This window comes from Aedes aegypti, chromosome 2 (genome assembly GCF_002204515.2).
Source record: "Aedes aegypti strain LVP_AGWG chromosome 2, AaegL5.0 Primary Assembly, whole genome shotgun sequence".
NCBI lineage: Eukaryota > Metazoa > Arthropoda > Insecta > Diptera > Culicidae > Aedes > Aedes aegypti.
Window position 1 is genome coordinate 6,519,996 of NC_035108.1, and position 13,088 is coordinate 6,533,083.

Sequence of the window (13,088 nt, forward strand, 5' to 3'; positions counted from 1 at the left end):
AGAGCGGTTTGGTTTCCCCTCGCAAAAACCCACAGTATACCTCTTGGTATCCTTCGGCATGGCCATCACTGTAAATCGTCCACTTTCCACACCGTTCCATGCGGCCATCCGTTAATGTCAAACGCATCGGCCTGTCAGTTCACTTTGCATGTATATGTGTGATGCACCCGTTGTAGGATCATTCATCCGGATCGGTTCATTCTTTCTCGTTGCTAACGATTTATACTTCGTTTTCGTCTCAGTTCAGTCTTGGAGTGTCTTTTGCCCGGTGCGGTTCGTAGTTGCGGCGAAAGTTGCGTTCGGTCGCGAAACGATTCCCATTCGGAGGACGGTCCGTGGAGAGGACCTCATAGACTGTTTTTTTTCGGATTCTTTTTCTGTGATTGCCCTCTGCTTGATGGTGTGCTGCTCAATAAAAAAACACGCTTTTTGCTGTGCCGATTGTGGGTTGCGAGTGAGGGAGAGCCAATTTTCTGATGGAGATTTTTTGTTGGCTGTGTTCTGAGTGGAGGATTGGTTGAAAAGTGAGGAATACTAATATGAAATAGATTGACGAAGGTGGATGCTGGAAACGATGGCAAGTGTTCTGCAGGCCTAAATTTGGGTTAATTAATCGAATGTTTTATCAGTGAAAAAGTGAAAGAATCGATTTGTCAGTCCAATATTTTGGAGGGGTGGGACAGTGAAGAGGCGTGTTATCGTCATGTTTTACGCATAAAAACGTAACAAAATTCCCAGAATAGGCAGTTTCTGCATGAAAAAGTGCTTCTGCGTTCGGATTAAAGTTGAATTTCATTCATCGGAAGTTCAAAAAATCATATTTCCAGAAGAAAATTCAGAGTTCTTTGTTTGATTCTAAAAGCAGAAAAAAAAGTATCTGCCCCCTTTATCTTCTCCATCGGATATCGCTCGCAGAAGGATGAATTTTGGTCGTTCCGTAAGTGGCAAGCAACGAATGTAGGAGAGAATAACAAAAGGAAAAAGGATTGCGTTGTGTTCATTTCTGTCGCGCTGGTTGGGCTTTGGTTTGGGATCGATTTGCCTGAATCAGCAGAGCCAAGAGTGATTCCAGTCAGTGCAGCAACATAAAAAGGTAGGTTATCACAAACATTATCGAATCATAAAGCAACATAAAGCAAGGTGCATGGAAGGGGGGGTTTACTTCACTACTGCGTCACTAACACAAACCTATTTGCGCAATGTTGATTGTTGATGTTCTCCGCGGTGAAGCGAACAGTTACTGTCACTTTCGAAAAACGCACGCACACAGTGATTTTTGTTAACGGCAAATTTGTGCGGGTGTTCATTTAGTAGTTGGTGTTTCTCTTCGACGATAGGGCTGCCAGTTACATCAAGACCACGATTCCTTTTTCATGTTTTTTCTTAATTTCTTTTATAAGTATCATTTAAACATTACATTCATTTCTTATATCTAGGTGTTCTGTGTTATTAGACAACACTATCATCCTAATTTGGTAAAACAAATCTAAGATTTTATTAACATTTTGTTAACAACATATTACATTTCATTTGCAGTAGCAGTTCAGATTTTCTACACGTTTGTTGATTTCACCTGCTTATAAGAAAAAAAAGTTTTCAATTTACTTAACCTAACTTAACTTAAACATATAACGCATTAATCGTGGCAGAAGCTTGTAACGATTTTTGACTGAAATTAAAAATAATTATATTTGACATTTCTCGCGTAACAATTCTAAAGGGCCAATAATCGAATTGTAAACAAATCGGGTTTTGATACCATTCGATAGCATCTCCCAACACCCACAAACTGTGCAAACATTGTCAACATAATCATAAATCTTACCGTTATAAACTCGGTTTTCAAAACGGCCAATAACCGCTTTTTTCCAAATCATTCATTGGCCCCCGCTCGAAAAGGCCAATGATTGGTTCTCTCTCCATCAAGAGGGCCTACAATCGGAAAATTTCGCAAACTGTCATTGGCCTTAGCATGGTGAGAGGCCAATGACTCTCTCTTGCTCATTCATTGAAAACCGAAAAGGCCTAGCCTTGGGCCAAGCACGCTAATAAAATTCTATTTTGGCCAATAAAAAAGGCCCATGCCTTGATGAAAATCGAAAATGGGCCAAGCATTTAAACTCATCATTTTTTCCACATTTTTGCCAGTTTTCAGAATAAAATCGATTATAAGCGTGTAGTAATAGTAAATCGTCACTCAACTAGCAAGAAATCACATTGATTGATTTGAATTCTGAAAAATAGGAATTGAAAATGTGGTGAATAATATTCAAATCGAATTTTCTCAGAGTCAACGATCTGAGGATTGGCCCTTTTGAATTGTTACGCGAGATTTGTTCCAATGTTTCAACATTGGATATTCTATGTAACTCATTGGTACTACACCAAAGAGGAAATTTCAGAATCATTTTCAAAATTTTGTTTTGAATTCTCTGCAGAGCTTTCTTCCTGGTATTACAACAGCTAGTCCATATTGGTAAAGCATACAACATGGCTGGCCTGAAAATTTGTTTGAATATCAAAAGCTTGTTCTTAGGACAAAGTTTCGATTTTCTATTAATAAGGGGATAGAGACATTTTACATATTTGCTACATTTGGATTAAATGCCCTCAATGTGATTTTTTAAAATTTAAATCTTATCTAGCATGAGCCCTAGATACTTAACTTCCTCTGACCAATTTATTGGAACCCCTCTCATCGTGTCTACCTGAAGTTTTCAAATAAAGAGCTTTTGGTTTATGTGGGAATATTATTAGTTGAGTTTTGGAAGCATTAGGAGAAATCTTCCATTTTTGCAAGTATGAAGAAAAAATATCCAAAACTTGTTTGCAATCGACTACAGATGACACGCAGGCTTCGTCCTTTGGCGGAGAGGCCTGTGTAATCCGCAAATAAGGATTTTTGACATCCCTGAGGTAACTCTGGTAAGACAAATGTGAAAATATTATACAATATTGGTCTCAAAATGCTGCCTTGAGGAACACCAGCTCTTAAAGAAAGTCTTTCAGACTTGAAGTTCTGATAATTAACCTGAAGTGTACGACAGATCACTTTGGATTATTCTAACAATTTATGTTGGAAAATTAAAGTTTTTTAATTTTACTATCAAGCGTTCATGACAAATACTGTCGAATGCTTTTTCTATGTCTAGTAGAGCAAAACCAGTGGTTTGTTGGAACGAATCAAATTTGTTACACGTAAAAGTTGGAAAGTGGGCGAATGTCCATGCCGGAATTCGAACTGTTCATTGGCAAAAATGAATTTTCGTTGATGTGGACCATAATTCTGTTCAAAATGAGCCTTTTAAAAAGTTTACTGATGGAGGAAAGCAAGCTGATTGGACGATAGCTAGAAGCTTCTGCAGGATTTTTGTCTGGTTTTAAAATTGACACATTCTTGGCATTTTTTCATTTCTAAGGAAAATATGCTAATTGAATACATTTGTTAAATATATCAACTAAGAATGATAAGCTACTTTCTTATATTTTTTTGGTGAGGATGTAGAAAATTCCATTATCGCCAAGAGCTTCCATATTTTTGAATTTTTTAATATGTAATAGTTCTCACTTCTTCCAAATCAGTCTCCCAGGAATTTTCGAAAACGTTCTCTTGATTGAGAATATTTTCGAAGTCCTGAGTAACTTGATTTTCAATTGGACTAGTAAGTCCTAAATTAAAATTGTGCGCGCTTTCAAACTACATAGCAAGTTTTCGAGCTTTTTCGCAATTAGTTAGTAATAATTTGTTTTCCTCTTTCAATGCTAGTATTGGCTTCTGAGGTTTTTTTTTTTCAAAATTTTAGATAATTTCCAGATGGGCTTAGAGCCAGGGTCCAATTGAGAAATTTTTTTTTCAAAATTTTTGTTTCTTAATTGTGAAAATCGTTTTTTGATTTCTTTATGCAAATCCTGCCATATAATTTTCATAGCAGGATAGCGAGTGCGTTGAAATTGCCGTCTCCTCACGGATCAATAGTTTAAAATCATCGTCTATAATCACGGATTCAAATTCACATTTTGGAATTGCAATGCTCCTGGTTTCAACAATGGAATTTGTTAAAGTTTCAAGAGCATTGTCAATATCAAGTTTTTTTTTTCTAAAGAAATGTTAAAATCAAGATTAGAGTCAATATATGTTTCATATATATTCCAGTCGGCTCGAAAATAATTGAAAGTGGAGCTGGTACGATTGAGAATCGCTTCATGGGATATTTGAAATGTAACAGATCAGAATCAAAATCAGCATGAGTCACTCATTGGCTACAAAGATGACTAGAGTCGGTTAAGACCAAATCAATCGTAGAAGGATTTCTAGAAGAGGAAAAACATGTAGGGCTATCAGGGTATTAAATTGAGAAATATCCTGAAGAGCACTCATCAAATAAAATTCTGCCGTTGGAATTAATTTGAGAATTATTCCATGACCGATGTTTGGCAGTAAAGTCACCAATGACAACAAAAATTTGACTTATTGCGAGTCAATTTTCGCAAGTCAGTTTGGAGCAAATTAACTTGCTGTCCAGAGCATTGAAATGGCAGCTATGGAAGAATATTTAGCAAGTTGTGTTTCAACAAAAACACCCAATGTTTCCAAATTTTTAATTTCAAATGACGAAAAAAGTTGATGTTCCATACGCCTATGAATGGCGATTGCAACTCCACCACATGCTCCATCCAGTCAATATAAAAAAACGATAAAAAAAATTTGAATCTCTGTTGATTTTGGTTCCAGGTTTCACATAAGTTTTAGTAATAACTGCTATATGTGTGTTATTAGGTGTTAGAAAATTGAACAGCTCGTCCTCTTTACCATATAAGGCACGAGCATTCCAAATCAAAATATTTAATAAATTATTTGGATCCATTAGAGAAACGCAATCCCATAACAATTTTATTAGTAAATTTACACCTTTTTTACGACTTTAAGTTGGCAACTTAGATTGCATTGACCTAATTATGTAATCGTTATACCTTCTCTACGATGACGGGTTGGCCTTTACCACGTAAATAATTTACTCACAGATGAAAACACTCCCCAATGCTTAAACCCAAGGTCAACTGCTCCCACAGCTAACCAACGAAGCATCTCTTTGTCTGCTGATTGTGCACGTGTGTGTTCGTCTGCAAGGATTTTTTTTGGGGATACCAAACCATACTTCGCATTTCGTCTCCCTTTTAGTACTTTAGATTATGCCATGGATGACAAGATCATGCCATGGGGGTCTATTTTTTTTCAAATAATATGTATAAGATGAACAAAGACAGAGACTCCAAACTACATTATGTATTATGTGAGTATAATGAAGTTGTATTTGATATGATCTTGAACCCATGATTGAACCTCAAAAAGCTCTCCAAATAGAAGAACATAAATATACACAAAGCTAAATATTAGAAGCTTGAAAGTTGCTGTTGGGGGCAAACCACCCATTCGGAAGGTATAATTTGATTCAATAGCAATTTTACTTAGTCCAGCTTGGCACCGTTTGTACAATCGCTCGCAATGGAGTTTAATTTTATCAACAACTCATCAGCATCTCCGTTTCAAGGCTCTTCCTTTCTACCGTCAGACAATGCATACCTACATGTGTACGATGATTTTTTTTTGTTTCTGGTTGGACGACTAGGCTAGCCACTACCATAGCAATCGCGTCGGCTCAAATGATGATGATGATGAGGCGGCTATCTGCCTTTTGCATTACCGGCTGTGGGTCTGTGTATGTATGCGAGGGTAGTCCAACCGTAAAAATGGAAAACAATGATCAGTAAGGCCGCCACCGCGGGTGTTGCTGTGGATGGCTACGAACAATATTAGCTTTGCAAATCCGTGATGAGCAAATATTGGTCTTGCGGAGATAGTACACAGTGTCCGATAGGAGAGCACAGAACACTGATTGCACGGAAGCTCACTAAAGGCTGTTGGAAGGGATATTTTAAATCGGATGCATTTTGTCAACTTATGCTTCATTATAGGCTTGTTGATAGTGGCCTTCCTTAGCCGAGTGGTTATAGTCCGTGGCTACAAAGCAAAACCATGCTGATGGTGTCTGGGTTCGATACCCGGTCGGTTTAGAATCTTTTTGTAATAGAAATTTCCTTGACTTTCTGGGCATAAAGTATCATCGTATCTGCCACATAATATACAAATGCGATAATGAAAACTTTGGCTGTCCTAGTGAGGAAGTCTTACTTTAGGTTATCATAAAGAACGGGCCTGGGATTGAACTTATAATCTCATGACCTTCTCCTATACAAAGGAGATACCTAGTAGATCAAAGATCATGAATTTTTTTTATTGGATCAGACTTAACCATAAACAAATTTCTGACCACTATTGTAGTAGTTTAGATAACCTTAAAATTGTTTTATACATAATATCTAGCTAGTGTTTCGTATCGATTAAAAAAAAATATTACATAGATGAATTTTCTTGAAATTACAAGTGCAAATTGTCTCTGGCTTTTTTACTTAGTTTCTATAATGCTTGACAAAAATGCTAAACTGGTCAACTGTTTTTATATAATGCAAGGTAGAATTCAGGCTCTGAGTAGTGTTTGGTCTAATTGTGTCGCTTGCTTGAGCGAGCGATGGGACCGGAAGCCAATTCGTTAGGCATGCGTAACGTAGATCATCGAGTAATATCGTGAATTCGGTTAGGCGTGATTATATCATGAATCGCATAACCAATCATAGAAGACTTCTAGATCCTTACCTCATCCCACTAACAATACCCTTTCCATGACAACTGTGGAGATGCAGAGGTATATTCGATCTCTAGGTTGTCTAACATTCCTTCCCTTTCCCGATGACTGTAAAGACGTGATCGGCGCCGTTATTGGCTTTTGAATTAGAGCTTTCAATTTGTGTGCATTGAAAACGGTAAACTAATCCCAATTGTACGGACATCTATGTTCATTCTTAATCCAAGGTTGAATTCAGACTCGGACATGTTGTATTGAAAAATTGCGAATAGCCTTTTGACCAAATCTAGAACAGGATTTAAAAATGAATCATTATTTCTCGAAAACTTATTCATACAGACTCAAGTCAAAAAAGTATACAAACTTACTTTATCGATCCTACGTGTTAAGCAGGCGGAATTCTACACGTACCGCTCTGTACCAACTCAACTTTTCACTTTTAGAACGTTTAATTTCGGGATTTACAAAACGACGAAAGTAAGAGTTTCAACTTTCGCAACCTAACCACTACTTTCGCCGCCCCGCTGTATGGAGAGACAAAGTGACTTAACCACGAATCAAAACAAAACACTACTTGAGCCGATTTTACACTGGTAGAAAAACGTCGAAAGTAACTTGATGAAAAGGCTTATGATTTTGTATAATATTTTTTTTTTTTTTTGGGAAATAATAGAAACTACGTAGTTTTTTAACGTGAACTGATTGTATGCAAAATTTAAGTGGCATACACTGCGAAAAAATGTTAAAAAGGTGATTCATTTTAAAACAGTTTTAGAAGACAGGTTGTGATTCTTCTGAATTAATTTTCCCAAAACCGTATGAAAGTTACTTGCGTCGATTTGAAAAAGTAATCGAGATTTTTATTTTCATTGAAATTCGTAACTTAAGGCACGCATCTTTTATGTTGCATAATTTTAAATGGTAAAATTAATGTTTAGTTCAGTTTGAATCGAAACTAGATTAAATTTGCTATAGTTAAAGAGATTATTAAATACTAATTACTACTACGATTAAAATGCTCAAAAATCGCTCATCTAAGGCTTGTCAACCCTCTAGATTGAATAATAGTGAGATCGTTAGGGAGTGAATTTAAGAATGCTACACCTCTCACACCTCAAAATGTACACCAAACTTGGCAGTGCGATGACGTTGAGTTACAAATTTTCTTGGTTGACTTCCACGAAAAGCGGGCTGGATTCTCGGAAAAACTTGATAGAATTCGATTTCCATAAGCAATTAAGGTTTCTGTTACGATAGGTAAGTTAGTATGTTATGAATGTCTAGAGCGAGTCGAAAAATAATTAGGAGTGAGTGAATGAGTCGAGGTTGAGTCTTGGTGACCGAAAGTGAGTAGGGGAAGTGGTGGTAAAATGAACAGGGGTGGTAAAATGAACACCGTTCATTTTACCGAGAAAAAATAACCACGCACGGACGATTTAGAGCATAAATCTGAGTGTTCGAGTTGATGCGGAAGTCAATTGAAGTGAAAATATCAACGAAAACTAAGATTTTAGAAAACCACGTTTGAAAATTAGAACTGACGTAACTTTAAGCTCGGAAGACTTGAGGTTTTTCAGTGAGGTGAATAACGTTATGATATGATGTCAAATCTGATACCTTTAGGATTCTTTTTGAATGGGTTACAATCATTAATGGATGTATTTTCGGTAGGGCAATGAAAACTTTCAGAAATATTTGTTTTGCTCAAGTTTTTTTGCGTGGTGTTCATTCTACCACCAACCGCTGTTCATTTTACCCACATAGTGCAGGTAAAATGAACATTTGCATCGCTTTTTGATAGCGATGAAAATATGTGAAAATTTAGCTATTTTAGTCTGAATCCATGTCGCTGCTATAGATTACATCCCTATTTTTGATGTTGTGCGATAGAACTATACAAATTCCTCGTTTTTCTATCAGAAACAAGATGATTTCCTTAAGGTGTTCATTTTACCACCCTTTCCCCTATACGTTTTGAACGATTTGGGAACTGAATAAGAATTATCCGAGTATGAATCATGTCAAATCGAATGTGATTCGGGAGATGAATTACGTCGTCATCGGAAGTAGCAAGCGATTTCAAATCTCGCGTTACTGTTACAAAAAACCAATATCAAGATTTAAACAAATCAGATTTTTATATAATCGATAGTAGCTCCCAACACTCACTAACGATTATGTTGTTACAGTTATAAACCCGCTTTTCAAAACAGCCAACGATCGCTTTTCCAAATCATTCCTAGGCCTCTGCTTGAAACGGCCACCGAACAGATATTTCTGCATAAAGAGGGCAATAAAAAAAATTACGGAAACTGTCATTGGCCTTAGCATGGTGAGAGGTCAATGGTTCTCTCTTGCTCATTCGAAGCAAACAAAAAAGACCAAACATTTGGGCCAATGCACGCTAACAAAAATCGAGTTGGCCTATAAAGAAAACTCAAAATCGAAAACGGTTCAAGCGTTAAAACTCATTATTTTTCCACGTTTTTGCAGTTTTCAGAATAAATTCGATTATTAATTTTAGATGCGGAAAATCATTGCCCAACAAGAAATAAAATTGGATGATACTCGGTAATATTAAATGAGAATATGGTGAGAACCATAATGAGAGAATAGCTAATACCCATTAACCATAGGGTAAAAATGGGTCCCCATATTCAACAACGTAAGGAAAGCATCTTTCTCTGCTCTGAGTACATCACGGAATCGATTAAATCCCACTACGCGAAATTGGACAAGCTGATATTCCCTACACTTAAAATTGGCCCAGGAATATCCGGAAGGATTCCCATTATTCCTGATCAAGGTTAAACAAGCGGAAGAGTGCAAAGCAGACTGGAAGATCAGGCTACACATGAAGAAGCTAGCCATTCTGCGTTCCAAGACGACGGAAGGTTACCATGTTCCTACTCTGTTGGTAGAACCCATTGAAGATTTCGTAGTTAATCGTTCGACGTAGCAGTCCAAAGTGGAACAATTGATATACCTCAACAAGGGGTTAGTATATGCGGTGACTACGAAACCTGACGTAGAGAACATCATCATAAACATGGAAACAGCGATTATCCAAACCGTACCAGTGAAGGACCAGAACACACCAAGGAACATCGTAGCAAAGGCCGTTACAACAGGACAACTCAGCAGGGCAGACCAGGACAAGACGAGGATCGCGAAAGAACTTAAGGATAAACCAGTGCCCAGTCTACATCAAGGCGGATAAAGGCAATGCGGGCGTCATCATGGACAAGACGGATAACGACGAACAAATGGCGAAAAAGATAACTACCGACATTTGAGAGTGGATCCACTACCCGGACTCATCAAGCGAACAAAACCCAGCAAGTCGATCATTGGCGAGGCTCGTTTGAAAGAGTGAACCCCCAATCTTCCACGGGTTAAAGGACTTCCGAAGATTCACAAACCGGGAAAAGAAATGCGAGAAATCATTTCGGCCGGTGGATCCCCCACTCATAAACTGGCGAAATGGTTAGTCAATAAATTTCAGAATGAATCCATTCCCCACTAGGTCAGTTAAAAATACTCAGGAGTTCTCCCAAAACTAATAGAGTCAGGACACGTCAAGGATGACGAGATGATGGTTTCTATCGACGTAGCGGCTCTTTTCCACAGCGTGTTTAGTAATGGATTCCCTAAATCTTCAAAGAGGACTGGTTATTACCCCAAAGGACGGATGCAGCACGGAAAGGAAAGCCCAAGACATACATGAGATTGGCGCACGATTGTACATGGACGAGAACTACTTTCAATTTCGAGGAAACTTCTACAAGCAGACGAAAGCAGCTGCCAAACCCCCTCTTACCGTTTTTGTACGAGCTGTTCATAGCTTCATAGTCTTAAGGAAAATTTAAAGGAACAAAGACATTTTCAGCGTTAACAAGTGGAAGGATCTACCTAGGATTTTGGATACAATCAACAGCGTACGCAATGATATCAAGTTCACGCACGAGGAAAAGAAGGTAGGAAAACTACCGTTTTTGGATCTACTTGTCATCAGGAAAGAAAGTTCACCGTTCAACTTCGAAATTTATAGGAAACCTACAAACACCCAGCGAGTCATTCGTTCCAACATACGGTGGCAGCGTTTCATCACATGATCCCCAGAATGCAAACTTTACCCCTCAGCGAAGACGGAAAGACTAAGGAACTGGAATATATTTTCGAGACGGCAAGGATCAACGGATTCAAGGAAAGGACGATAAAAAACAACATCGACATAAAGGAAAGACAGCATATGCGGAGTGCTTTGATGACACTCACATTTATCACAAAACCCATGAAGAGAGTTTCCATCCCATACGACAGACACATCAGCAATCAGCTCCGCACAAAGCTAAGAAGTTTCGGAATCGGAATTTGGTGATTTCCAGCAGAGACAACCAAATTAGAAGATTTTGTTGGGCTCTACCAAGGATCCGAGTTTGTTAACACTGAATAAGGCGGGCGTTTACAAAATCAGTTGTTCTTACTATAGCATGGTCTACATTGATCAAACAAGCGGTCTATCGATGTTAGATTCAAGAATCACTTAGCGGAAATAGGAAAAGCTCAGAAGATGATAGACAAGGGGATGATTCACGATTTGAAATCTAAGGTAGAAGAACAACTTGATACCTACTAATCGTTCCCGTGATGTACCTAACAGCTATTAAAGTTTGAGTTTCTACAAAAAAGAAAAGGGAGTTATGACTATACCTATGTACTTTCTTGGAGGTACGACTGTTATGTTGATGTTTGAGGTTATGGCTTTCAGTCTTAAATAAAACTCAAAAACGGATTTTTGCTTACATGTAAGCAAAAATCCGTTTTTGAGTTTTATTTAAGACTGAAAGCCATAACCTCAAACATATACCTATGTAGTTTAAATATATAATGTGTGAATACCATGGATTTCTTCAAGTCGAGTCAAGTACACGACACTGAAGACGGCTTTATAGTTGAAGTCGAAATACGCGTAGCTGTCAAAGGATACAAACTCTAGTGGAATCAAATGGTATTGTACTTACTAAATATGAAATTTCATTCATCTATTCACATCGAATTTTCTAAAATCCAATAATCTGAGGGTTTGCCCTCTTCAGGGTGCCCGCCAAACCGAGAAAAGCGGGAAAAACCGGGAATTTGAGATGGTCACTGGGAAAATCATTCTGAACGAACATCTTCAAGCTTTAAATCTACAAACCACCAAAAATAAGTTGAAAAAAGTTGATATTGTTATTAATATTGCCATAAGGCATCTGTAATCTTAGACAATTGATTTTTTTCTCTATCTTATCTGTCTAAAATTTTTGAATCTGAGCTTGAACATATTGGATTTTCTTGAGTTACTGAATAATAAATCAATAAAGCCGAATATTATTGAAAACATTGCTTTATTTATAAGAGTTTCTAATATATCATGAGTTATCTAGTGAGATACATATTTAAACGTCTGCGGCTTTGTTTTACCTTAAACTTAAATAAGTTATAAAAGCAAATGCTTTAGTGGAGAGGTCACTTTTTATGAAGAAAAAAAAATCGAAAGATTGAATTGAAATTGAATTGAAATAGTTCAAAATGGGGTGTTAAGATACTTAGAGGGGCATATTTATATAAATTAAAGTTGAATGGTGTTTGTATGTCCCGAGTTGGCTGGAGAACGTGACGACCGGGTTCCGACATGTTTGTGGGGAATAATATTTTTAATAATCCTCCGTGTTTATGTTGATGCAACGGGAAAAGTGCTGAGAGTAGGAACCGCCCTATTGGCAGAATTAAGGTGGTTAGTTAGAAGCAAAAGGGGTGTAAGTGATAGAAACCTAGTTATGAGAATATCAACTTTTAAGTTTTGTTTTCAGAAATTTGTCATTCCATAATATTTGTAGGGTAGCCAAAACACAAACCAATCTTCTACGAATAATAACATTTTTTCCAATTGGATGAAAAAATCACCCAGAACTACCGTTGAAAACCTTGAAGTAGAATTTTTTAGTATATTAAAAAAAAACAATCTTCGGGTAATTTTTTTTGCGTTTGAGCCCCTCTATTAAAAACCGGGAAAATTTTGAAAATTATACCGAGAAAACCGGAAAAAACAGGAATTTCAAAATGGATATTTGGTGGCCACCCTGCCTCTTGTTTCAAGTTGCGAAAGATATTTAAAAATCGTTTCGAATTTATTATTTGGTTTGACTCATACTTAACCTCAACGACGATTCCAGTCAACGACATTAAAATTTCTTATTTCAGGAGAGTTTGCAAATGGATTTTTTTGCTCACTCGCCAACATCCACACAGAAGGAACCAGTGAATCGACCCAGAAAAATCCAAACCGGTCAGTCAGCTCGCCAACCAGCCTGCTGCAGTCGTCTTCGATTGCCAAGGTCAGTA

General features: G+C 37.4%; 1 protein-coding gene across 6 annotated transcripts in view; it reads left to right on the forward strand.

Annotated features, from left to right (window-relative positions):
• Window positions 1-245: 245 nt before the first annotated feature.
• LOC5579310 (prominin-like protein) overlaps window positions 246-13,088 on the forward strand; it is a 198,086-nt gene continuing 185,243 nt past the window's right edge. For 4 of the 6 annotated variants that reach the window (XM_021839832.1, XM_021839834.1, XM_021839833.1 and 1 more), the window contains exon 1: window positions 246-1,093. The gene's annotated coding sequence lies outside the window, so the exon portion shown is untranslated. The remainder of the gene's footprint in view (window positions 1,094-13,088) is intronic. The other 2 variants (XM_021839827.1, XM_021839826.1) reach the window with 1 other exon arrangement.